The sequence below is a fragment of the Vicugna pacos genome, chromosome 4 (assembly GCF_048564905.1).
Source record: "Vicugna pacos chromosome 4, VicPac4, whole genome shotgun sequence".
NCBI classification, from domain to species: domain Eukaryota; kingdom Metazoa; phylum Chordata; class Mammalia; order Artiodactyla; family Camelidae; genus Vicugna; species Vicugna pacos.
Genome location: NC_132990.1, coordinates 35,980,716 through 35,993,143, shown reverse-complemented (window position 1 = coordinate 35,993,143; position 12,428 = coordinate 35,980,716). Strand labels below are relative to the sequence as shown.

General features: G+C 41.1%; 1 protein-coding gene and 1 non-coding gene across 4 annotated transcripts in view; both read left to right on the top strand.

Annotated features, from left to right (window-relative positions):
• The window catches only part of DOCK8 (dedicator of cytokinesis 8), a 201,185-nt gene that overhangs the window by 107,209 nt on the left and 81,548 nt on the right, over positions 1–12,428 (top strand). The window lies entirely within an intron of this gene.
• TRNAV-AAC (transfer RNA valine (anticodon AAC)) lies at positions 12,261–12,330 on the top strand. The gene has a single exon. It is a non-coding gene; the product is annotated as a tRNA-Val (tRNA).

Here is a 12,428-nt window from a genome sequence, read left to right as displayed (position 1 = left end):
TTCAGGTGTCATCTACCTTTTATAATTAAAAAATGATTTCATTTATCCACTGGTCTAAACAGCAGAAAAGTCATGAAACTTCCAAAACTGTGCTATTCCACCTCATTTGTTTAATGTTCTTTGTTTGACAACCTTCAAAATGTAAACTAAGATCCATGTAATGGTGTGGAGATATAAATATTACAGTTTAATAAGGATAAATGTAGAGAAACTCAATTGTTCATTTTAATGATTTTTAAGAGATTTCCATGCCCAGGCTAATAATTGTATATTTAGCAATAAGAAAATCTCAAAGCCCATTTCTCATCTTTTCCTGGAGTTAGATTTTTTATTATTTATTTAAAAGAAACATGCTATTTTTTATTGAAGGATAGTTGATTTAAAATACTATATTAGTTTCAGGTTAACAACATCATGAAGATACACATATATATAGACTCATACCACGTCTTAAACCAGTCATCTCTTGATGGACACTTGGGTTGCTTCTGTATCTTGGCTAATGTGAATAGTGCTGTAGTGAGCATTGAGGTACATGTATCTTTTCAAATTAGTGTTTTTGTTTTCTTTGGATATATGACCCATAGATCCCTTACATAGATTTCAGCAGGAAGGTTTGTGAAGCATCCTGTTTTTATATGCGTTGGGAATGTAAGATTGGTGGCGGCAGAAGAAATGGTGATGGAAGGTTTTTGAGGCCCCTCCGTGCTATTTTCATAGTGGCTGCACCAGTTCCCACCAACAGTGTACAAGGGTCCCTTCTCCTGGAGTTAACAGTTTTTAAAACTGAATGTGTGCTTCCTTCGGTCTCTCTCCGCTTACTTGATGCGGGTGACGTGGGCAGTGCTTTCTCCCCCATCAGAGTTCAGAGACGACGAGTGCCACACTTTTTTTGAGATTCCCTCCATTTCACAGATAGGAAGCAGACCACAATTTCTTTATCTTACATTTAATAGATTAAGATTTCTGTTATGTCAAGGTACCAGTTAATGTCCGCGAGGGTGACATGCACAAAAACACCACATACTCTGTTTCACTTTTGAGAAAATTAAAAGGAGACAGACTCAGAAACCTTAGATCTCATTCTCTGGCTCAGGATTTGTTGAATTTGCCTCCAGAGCAGGGGTGTGGGAATCGTTCTTCGGTTAATTTTATTCTGCCTCCCCATCTCCCACAGATCTTCTAAGCTTACTTGTCCTTCCCTTCCCTTGTCCCACTCTTGCAGAAACCCACCCCCTCCTCGCCCCAACCCATCCCTCAAGCCTAGTTCAGCGCATTCTTTGAGTTCTGTTCTCTCTCTCTTCTTACATCCTTGATCTTTACATTTCCTGGTTGCGAAACTTCAGACTTCACAGTTGTTGAGCTGAATGCTGCCCATGTCCACACCACCCAGGAAGTTCAGGTGCTACTGTAATTCTTTTGTAGCATCCATGAGCTATTCTTACTGGGGAGAGGGAAAGGGAAGGGGTTTCTCTCATTCCTGTACCCAACCCGTGTGTGAAGGAATCCCATCAGTGGCTGCTTCCTCTTTGTAGGAACCAACATCAAATTTTCAGTCTGTCTTTACTTCGCGAAAAAGAAAAATGGTAACACTTAATGCTTCCCAGTGCCCCTCCCTACAAGATTTTGAAACCAGTGAAATATTGTCTAGATTGAACATAAAGAGCATCCTTAATGGGGAGAAATAGAGGAAGCGTTTTTTCCAAAGGGGAACCACTCTGCCTGGAGCGGAGGAGCTCCAGTGCTGAAGAAAGGACATAGGATCAGAGCCAGGAGACTGGGTCTCAGCTTCTTCATCTGTAAAATGGGATAACCCTGTGATGTTGGGGAAGATTAATAGAGACTCTACACAGGCAAGTACCCTGTGAAATGTGAAATGCTCTACAATTAATTAACTTGTTTACGTGATGTATATGCTGTGGATCCCTGATCTGTTTGTAAACAACTTGAGGGTAGCAGAGATTTGTACTGTTTCTCCCTTTGGGACCCAAACAGTTTTGCACATGGTGGAGCTGACTCAGTTAGTGCTCTTTGGTACTGGCGTGTGGAAGGGGACAGGGCCAGTTGATTACTAGCTGAGTTTACTAGTGTTTTGTTCTGGTAGGGGTTGGGTGGCACCACGGCCTCAGCAGTATCACTGATTTCTCTGGCATCCTAATATGCTGATTGTTTCCTGTGTAAAGTCCTGGTAGAGACTGAATGGCTGCCCCAGTTTGCCTTTATTGTCTGTCTCTGGCTGAGATTCAACTCTAAGTAGGTGCCTAGGGAAGGCATGTCTCTTGTGGGAAAGTTTTGATGTGATCTCATCCCTGGGGACTGGATTGGACCTAAAGAAATCAATTCTTCTGTTGTCTTGTTTTGAGAGATTAGCTATGGACTTGTGCAGGTCAGGAGGGTAGACAGTTGGTGACCACCTTCCATAACAATTATGGCTGGAAAAGAAGCCCTATTTCTCTAATATGCCTGTGGGGGCACCTTTCTCACTCACAGATCCCCAAGACTCAAATGCCACAAAGCTGTCACGGGAAAGGCCCATTGATAACCAATCATGTAATATTTTTTGGTAATCACGTTATAGTTTGCCTTCACTGTTTTCTTCCCCACATCGATTGGAATTCAGGCTGGGCTCCTATGCTGGTGAAACAGACTCTGTTAGTTTATGGGATCTACTCAGTAGGCGAAACCACATTCACTGAATGGGTTTGATGACATAGAACAGAAGGGGAACTTGTGAAAGGTGGAAAGTTTTCTTCTTTCCATCCAGAATCTGTTTACTCACAGGGACAGGATAGTGGCAGTGCTTTCTGGTTAAAGATGTTGTGACAATAGTTCCCTGGCCAGCAATAGCCAGTGTTGTGCAGACCCTACATTTTTGCCCTGTACCTCGTGTTTCTAATACCCATGTACACCTTTCCCTAAAGACAGTAAGAATCCTGTGAAAATCAGGATTTGTCCTGAAATTTAGCATTTACCAATGAATTATTCTATAGGCAGGTCAGTGCCCCCCAGGAGTTCTTGTGCTCTCTTGGTGAGTGTTGGGTATGTGACTGGAGAAGGAGCGTGACAGCACCAGCAGGACTCATACTTGATTTTGCTGAATATAAATTTCAAGACAGGCATGGAGTAGAGTGGGTGGATGACTCCAGACATGCAGCTCTGAAGGTGGCCGCCTCCAAAGTTGGATGAGTCCCTGAATAGGCCTAAGGACCTCCCTGCTCCTCCAAGGTCACTGACTTTTACAGGAGCTATGGCGCAGAGCGTGAGCACAGGATCACTGGAGTGATGAGCGTGATCCCACCGTGACACCCCATTGGGGGTAGGTGTAGGAGCCCAGAGAGGGATACACTTCTTTTATGTGATCTCTATAATGTCTTCTCCCAGAGTTGAGTTGAAATGAAACCAAACTCTAGCACGAGGAGAAGTGAAGTCCTTAATGTTACCCAGTCCTTCGGGTGGTCTGGGGACAGGCTCAGCCCCTTGTGGACATGTCACTTCGATATGAGTGTAGGAATTGAGAACTCTCCTCTCTCCTCCTTCCTCGCCTCTGTCACAGAGCAGGATCCTTGTCCTTTGAAAATCTTGCCCACCTAGCAATACTTGTCTGATGCAATTACCTAACCAGTATTTTTGAGCCCCTACTGTATGCCAGGCACAATGCTCAGTGCTGAAAGGGACAAAGAGGAGGCCTGCCCCTCCTGGGAGGCAAACCCCCGTCTCCTAAGAGACACCAGAAGCACTCACAACAGCACTGATCTACGGAAAGGCACACATGCAACTTTGTCCTGCAGTCACTTGAGATCTTTGCAGGTTCTCCCACCTCCAAAACCCAGACAAGCATTCTTGTTCACTAAGTACCAAAGCAGGTATATGCTTCCAGAAGTTGTTGGGGCCATCTGGACAATTTATTTATTAGTAGGCCAGCTATTCTCCAGTTCCAATATTTTCTCCCCCAACCCGAACCAAGGCATCCGACAATATTAAAATCACCAGGAATGACAAAGCAAGCATTTTAATCAATAGTACTGATTTATTCATTGGCTATTTTTTTTAATGGATAGAGAGAGAACTAATAAAGTTTCTGTCTAAAACCAAAAGAAAAAAGCCAGCTTCAGCAACAGTAAAAATTGGAAATTTTCTGGTATGTGTGTGTGTTTTTGTCAGCTGGCAGATTTGTTTTAGGAAACTATTTGCAAAGCCTGGAAAAAAATGTGCTCCCTCTGTCTCTCCAAAGAGCATACAGGTTGGTTCATGTTAGCCCAACACGTGACAGTTCTGCCTGGTGGACTTTTTAAAAGAAATGCAGCCCAGAATCGGAATCAAAATGGTTTCTTTAAACATGAATTTTAGGTATTTTACAAAGCTAAATATTGTTGACATGTTTGTTTTGTTTGTGGGCAACTTTTAAAAATTTGGTGTTTTAAGAGAGTAAGAAGCATATTTGCGGTAGGTACTTTTTAACATTCTTCTTATTTTTTATTTGACCTGTCACAGCCTCTTTAAGAAACATGAATTCAGTTAATTGAATCAAAACTAGAACCCAAAAATATTTATTTATGTATTTTCAAGTTCTCAAGTTTTCAGACGTAGCTGGTGATTGGATTGACTCCCAAGAGACTATTTTGATATTAAGAATATTTTCCTATAGGAAGTCATGATATTATATTCCTGAGACCAGGAATAATAACCCTGAGATCCAGTGAAGGGATAGAAATTTTACAAGGTAAAGCATTTTTAAGGGAGTCACATGTTTAAATATCAGTGAATACCTACCAGATACTTTTTAAAAAATGTATAGTATACCCTTGTATTAGTTACCTGTGGCTGCATAACAAAAAAAGAAACTTTGCAGCATAGAACAACGGTTATTATCTCACGGTTTATGTGGGTTTTCCAGGTGTGGCTTAACTGAGTGCCTCTGACTCAGGGATCTCAGAAGGCCACGGTCAAGATGTCAGCCAAGGCTGTGATTACCCCCAGGGTCAGCTAGGGGAGGAGTCACTTCCAAGCTCACTCATGAGGCTGTTGACGGTATTCAGTTTCTCTTGAATGGTTAAACGAAGGGCCTTAAGTCCTCACTAGCTGTTGGCAAGAGGTTTCCTTGAATTCCTTGCTACATTGATTTCTCCGTGGGCAGCTCACATGGCAGTGGGCTTCTTCGGAATAAGAGAGAGAGGGAAAGAGAGAGAGAGAGAAGCCAGAGTCTTTTTGTAACCTAATCTCTAAAGTGACATCCTGTCCCTCTTGCTGTCTTCTCCTGGTTAGAAACGAGTCACTAGGTCCAGCCCATATGCGAGGGGAGGGAACTACACAGGGAATGAGAGCACCAGGAGGCAGGAATCACTGGGAGCTGTCCTAGAAGCTATTATCACAGTTCTTAATCAAGCTACGAAAAATTGGGGTGCTCCAGCTGTGTGAATTTGAAGGAGCATGGTGAGGTGGGAGGGTGAGTGAGAGAGGTTAGATTACTGCTGCACATGCTGAGGGCAGAGCTAGCTGTGGAGAGCTCATCAGCCTGGTGGATTTCTAGGACATCTGCAACATGTCTCTCCCTGATAGAAAAATAACCACTCCTTGACAGATCCTCTGAGGTGAGAAGAGTCCCCACCCCTAGCCCTCCCTTACTAACCCATACTCCAAAGAAATAAGACTACCATATAGGGGGAACTTGGTTTTTTTCCAACTAGGTTAAAGCAGATTTCCCATTTTCTTAGATTCACAGTGGTAGAGGAAAAACCCTAAGCTGAGCATATTAAGGAATGAGGTCATTTATCCCCTTGCCCAGCAGGTAGCTCCTTATCGACCCCACTCCCCCTTTACATCACACCATGCATTCACCTCCCAAGCATCTGTTAATATATATAAAATCTATATAAATACATAAAATCTATATAAGTCCTCTGAGTGAAATCAAAAATGTAGCTATGGAAGGGCGAGTTTTGCAGGATATCTGAAATGTATATTGCTAATGTATTTCCAATTTGCTTATGTAGAATAAAATACATTCTTATTCTAGCCATCCAAAAAAGCCCACTGAAAATAGAGTTCTAATAAACCAACTGGGGCTTGATCTATGTAACAAATTTCTGAGCTCTCCCTAAGTGAGAATCACAAAGAATATTCAAATGACTTAGACCTCAAAACCACATCATGGTAGCTGGGAGTTGGAAGAGTTGCAATGATCCAGTGAACCTCTTGATTACATTGTCAGTATCATGTTTAAGAACATTTTAGGGAAAAATATGGAATAAAAAATTTGAAATTGGGTACCTTCCCGACCTGCCCTTACTTTGTCGCTCTCCTTGACACCCTAAGCAACTGGGGATCTTCCCCAAAGCAGTGCCTCATGGTTAATAATTACCCCTTTATCCCTTTTATTTCCTTTCTCCACTCATATCTACAGTCCATAAATCTAACCTTTTTGTAAGAAGGAAAGAAACTGCATAAACTAATTCATATGAAGGTGGGAGTGAATGATATATAAGCCACTTAATAGTTCAATCTGCTAAGCAGAGTCAAAAAAAATAATTTGGTCACATGGATATCCTAACCAGTAAAATTTCAGTTAGATCAACAAAATATTGCTTTTAAAAAGTTTCAAGCAAGGTTGGAGAGAGATTTATTTTTTTTTTCTTTAAGCAGTCAGTTTTCCCCAGTAGGTTTTGAATGCTTGTATATTTGTGATTCTTTTTAATGGGAATCTGATCTGGGTCAGACCTACAATCATAAACATCCCAACTTTCCCTGGGTCTCTTGCTATTGAAAACTAGCTGGACTTTTCCTGAACAAGGAAGTGGGTTTTAAGGAGAGTGGTGATGCTTTCGCCTGTTTCTAAAAGGAATGATGGTTTTCCAAGCTCTCACTTAAGAGGAACTTTCATTTGTCTCATAAAAAGAAGGGATGGGGATTGATGTAACAGAACCAGTGCTCTGCAAATAGAGGAGCTGAGAGCATTTTGTTCTTTCACGTTCAATTCTTAGTAGTTATAATAGTTGTTCTATGTAAAGACACCATATTTGATGTCCAAATTGTAGTTCATCTATTGAGAAAGCCTAGATTACTTCCAACCCCCAAAAATCTTTTAAAAGTGGTGCAGTAACAAGTATTAAGAGTTTGCTGTTGGTTTCTGTTTTTCTCTCTCTCATTTGATTTCTGTTTTTGAGTGCATTGTTTTTTAACATAACAAGACTGTAGAGAGAGAATATGGGGCCATTTATTGTAGTGTTTCTAAACAATGTGGTAATATTTTGTCTGTGGCATCTCAACTGCATTTGCTTTTCGTGGGCATGGGGGCGGGGGCCGAAGTTCAGAATACAGTACCGGCATTTATACACAACATTGCAGCCTAGCCCAAGGAGCACGAGGTTACTACAGGGCAAGCTGCTACTTGTGACTGTCCCCAGTGCCTCCGTCCAATCTTGTGCCACTTCCCAGGGCAGGCAGCCTTGTGTGGACTCTGGCTGGTGCCCTAGAATGAGTTTCACATTCCGTCTTTCTTGCTCTGATTTGTGAAGATGGAACATTCTCTTCCCCCTACACGTTGGGAGTTTTCTTTCCATTTCCATTTTTCACTGATTCCTTTGTGAGTTTTTGCTTTGATCTAACCTAAAATATTAGAAATAGGAGTGAAAACAAATAATGGCATGAGACCATGGAATGACAAGACAGGACACAGCAAATGCTTTATTTTTAAGCATTTATTTGTAAACCTTCCCATCCTAAAAAGTGTCTGAGGCAGCTTATGGAGATTGTGTAACAAGATGTAAAATATCTAGGTGAAAGGAAAATAAGGAGAAAGAAATCAGTGTAAACCTGGGTAAGGTTAATACCCAGAGTATATTTTAATGTGCTCAACAGTTCATTTAAAACTCAGTTGCAAATCTGACTTTGAACTTCCTAGCAGCCAAGCCGGAAAAAAAAAAAAAGTCACAATGAACTACAGGATTCATGTCTGCCAAATTAGAACCAGTAGAGTTCTCTTGGATCAGTGCTTCTCAAACATGAATGTGCGTTTGAATCACCTGGGGTGTTGTTAAAATGCAGGCTCTGATTCAGCAGATCTGAGGTGCAGCCTAACTGGCTCCCAGGTGATGCTGATGCTGATGCTGATTCTGGTGCTGCTCCTTCGTGGACATCCTTTGAGTAGCGAAGTCTCAGCTCGCCCATAAGTATTTACAAAGCATGCTCCCACTAAAATATATAGCCACGTTAGGTTTACAGGTTTCCTAGGTGATTCTGGAATATACCAGATATTAAGCTCTGAGATGTCAAACCTCTAACTAAAATAGTTTGTTTGAGGAAACATCCTTCAGCTCTTATAAATAATTTTAATAAAAGACCACATCATGATAAAGTTCTGGTGAGTCCGATTGTCGACCAGTGAGACTGTTTACTGTTGTTCTTAGAAGCAGCAATGGTTACAGGCGCTGGGTCTAGTGTGAGCCTCAGGGCACTCAGATTTAAATTACACTGTGCCATTTGCAAGCCTTGTTACCTTGTGCAAGTTGTGCAACCTGTCTGTGTCTCAGTTTTAGCATCTGCCTAAAGAGGCTAATAGTAGGACCTGTCATAGGTACTATTAGCTACTATCAGAATGGTGCCTGCAAACAGTAAGGATTAAATATGGTTAGCTACTTTTATTATTCCATTTAAAATAAATTTTCCTGGCCGTGAACTGTGAACGATAAATAAAACCACCTCCTCAGCTGCTCACCTTGTCTGGGTACCTCAAAATAACATCTAGATTTGCAATTTTCTTTGGAATGTTTGATTAAAAGACATCAGATAACTGTAAGGTATCACTGATATTAATAGGCGTTTGAATTTTGTTCTACTGGAATCAAAATCCGTTGCTAACACATTATGAAAGGGAGTGAGACCCGCCAGCATTTCTGTGTAGTTTTTGAATGAGCGTGTCCCAGTCATATAGAGGGTTTTGCTGCATTTCCAGCTCAGCAAATAGTTCATCAATTTTTTGGCTCTGTCTTTGCAAAAAAGGCCAGAGGGGGAGAGTTTTAAAACACAAGGAAAGAAAAAGAAATTACTTTGAAATTGCCAAAGTAGTTAGGTTGAGAGTGTTTATTTAAAAGCCTGGAGAGCTTTTTATACAGAAAGCTGCTTCAATAGTGTTCTTATCAGGAGAGATAGGTACTCATTCACTCCCCCGTCTACTTCAGTCTAGTGCATGTTGCTAGTGACCTGCTATTAAATCAACACTTGTGTCTCTAGCTGTAAGAAAACCAATAAAACAGAAAAACCAATTTCTCTGGTATTTTATCCTTTCCCTTTCCCATATCAATAGCCAAGTTCCTTTTAAGACCTCCCTAAGCCCAAATCATCTGGCCACACATCCTTTAAAACATACTAAGATGCACCCACTTCCTTATTTATTACCTGTACCCTATGTCTAATTTTATAACAGTCTGCAAAGTAGGGGTGAGCTTTTTTTGCCTGTAGGATAAACTGAGTAGAGTGACTGTTGACTCATTGATAAAATATTGCTTTTGATAAACATTTAATTTAAAATTCATTCATTTTGATTTTGAGGTTTTACTTTTCATGTTTAGGAGCTAATCATTTTTGAGGATCTCAGGCATTTTTTGGATTCTGAGACACTCATACATCGTAGACTCTGTGTCTGTCATCCTAAGAGGAAAACACGACCTGGCTTGCAACCCAGCCCCAGCTCAGAGTGGGAAGTCATCAAACACTTGCGAGCTTTTAAGGAAATGGATTTCAGTGACTGGATAAAGCTGGGGAGTGCTCCCTCCAAAAGCATTTTGCCATTATCTTAGAGGGTGAGAGAGAGAGAGAAAGATAGGAGAGGGTATATCAGAGAGATGGAGAAGGAGAGAGACTGAGGGACACAAACAGAGGCAGAGTAAAACATGCAGATTAAAGACAGAGAGAGAGAGCCACCAAGAGATACACAGAGCGATGCAGATAAACTGAAGGATGGAGTGAGAAACCCAGAGAAATTGATCCATTCCTAAAGTAACATATTGTAAGACCTCACAGTAATGCAGAGTGTTAACAGTTGCCCACTCAGCTATTTTACACAATCTTATTAGGAAGAGAATCTTCATCTATGTCATATTTAGCAGTTTAAAAAGCACTTCTCCAGTATCATTACATTTGAGACTTAACTCCAACCTTTGTATCGCAAGAAAATTGCTTTGTCCACCTTCTATCTGTAGAACATTCTGGAGTTTTTTAAAGGGCATTCTCACCCAATATCTTATCTGGTGAGGGCTGCTAATCAGAGGTTTCCATACAAGCCCGTCTTCCTGGATATAAAGGCAGCTTAGATTCCAGGCATTACTGATATTCGAAAGACAGTGAAAATAATCCAGGCCTCCAAATCAGCTATTTTTTTTCTCTTTCTTTCTCCTTTTTTTCTTAAAAAGCATGTATTTGATATTATTACTTTGCTACAGGTTCTATAGTGAAATAACAGAAAGAAAAAAAATTGACACCAATTCCATTTCAAAATCAAATTCCTTTTTCATTTCCCCATATTGTATTTTAACCCTTACCCTTTATGTGCATTTAATTTCTGAATACTTACGGCCTTCTTGTACATAACCTTTTATATTCTAAATTTTCATTCCACATTATGCAGTGAGGATAAGCCATTTAACTCACTTCAGTCTCACTTTCAAAGAGATACATAGGAAGCACCAAGGATTGTTTGAGCTTGAACAACTGTCGCTAATCCTTTGGCTCTCTTTGAGATTTCCAAGGCCCTGTAATAGTCTCAGAGTATAGATGGCTAGGCTTTTGGCTCTATGGTGTGACTTGGTGGTCCTCCGTGTACTCCTTGGCAGGTGTGGGAGTGAGTGACACAAATATGTTTTCATTCTAAACTCGGTTTCAGTTGCCATTACCAGCCATAGAAGATACATAGGCATTTGCATCCCAAAGGATCCCAAAGGATCAATCTACACCACCACCCTACTTAACCAGGCTTTTACACAGGAAAAATTACCCCAACTTGATGAATCTTACCTTTGTGGCCTGCTGTTCAGTCTGCTAGAGTTGAGGCCAACTCAAATTATCAGTAACAAGCGATTCACCATGATGCCGCCCATCACCCTCGTAAGAGAAAGCCCACCTGCCTTGAAGAGCACAGCCTCCTGCATCTTCTGCTCCAGTGAGTTTAGCTTCTCACTGAATTTCTCCCTGGGCTTCATCCCTGCAACCAGCCGATGGAGGCATTCTTTCCTCCTGTCGGGCTGCTCAGCTGTCCTCCCCAGGCCTCCTTTCTTCCTCCCCTGTTGGCCGACTTGTGGTAGAAGCTCAGCCAAGGAGGTGTTTCCAAGTGTCCAGTTGTTTAAACAGGTGGCCAGTGCGCTTTTAACTCTAGCTCACTTGTTCCTTGAGCTCCACTCCGAGCTGGAGAAGCCCATGGGAGAGAACACTGATGTCATCCCGGGAAGACATGGCAGGGCCGTTTTTCCCTTTGTTTCCTTGCGCTGGATAAATAGACTAAGCTGAGCAGAAGCCAAACTGAAGTTTTGACATTGTGGCTCTGAAAGATTTCAAGGTTCCTTGAGTTTAACATATTGTCAGCAAAAGAAGTAGAGGATGATCCCAAGACAGTAAAGAGCAGAGAGCTGGGTCAATGATTGGATCTAAAAATGACCAACTTCCACAAGTTGACCTCTCACTTCCTGGAGCTGCTCAGTCACAGCAGTTTTAAAAATAAGTTGAGGGGCTGTTGCTGAATCAGTGGAAAGAACGCGGAGATTCTAAAATAGTTTGTAATCAAGATAAGCCATGGGAAGTGGCTCTGGAAGGGAAATTGTTGATGAATACCACCTGTCCTGTTCTATGTTGTGATGCATATGACTGAAGAGAACCATTTTTGTCCTCATTCGGGGAAAGCTGAGATTATACTAAAGGCCTTGCACATACATTGGACCTGTAGTTACTATAGTAACTCAAAATAACTTTGCCATAACAGTTGATTTCTATTTCAGTTATGGGCTGTCGTCTCAAAAATCGTTAGACAATATAATTCTTAGGATTCTTCCCTAGCTAATATGAGCCACTTAATTTACCACATATAAAATGTATGAATCTGAAATAGAATATATATATGCAAAAAAAACCCACATGAGCCTGTTAACCATTTGTTAGTAATTATTCTTACCTGGTTTAGGCTCTAGATTATTGACCATGCAGGCAGATCTTCCCTTCCAAGAGAGAACATTATTATTTTCTTACATTCCTTTCTTAAAAATCATGTAGATTTGAGGAGAGGGTATAGCTCAATGGTAGAGTGCCTGCTTAACATGCATGAGGTCCTGGGTTCAATTCCCAGTACCACCATTAAATAAATAAATAAACCTAATTGTCTCCCCCTCCAAAAAAACAAAACAAAACAAACAAAAAGCAAGTAATGGAAGCAGTCACTACTGATACAGACA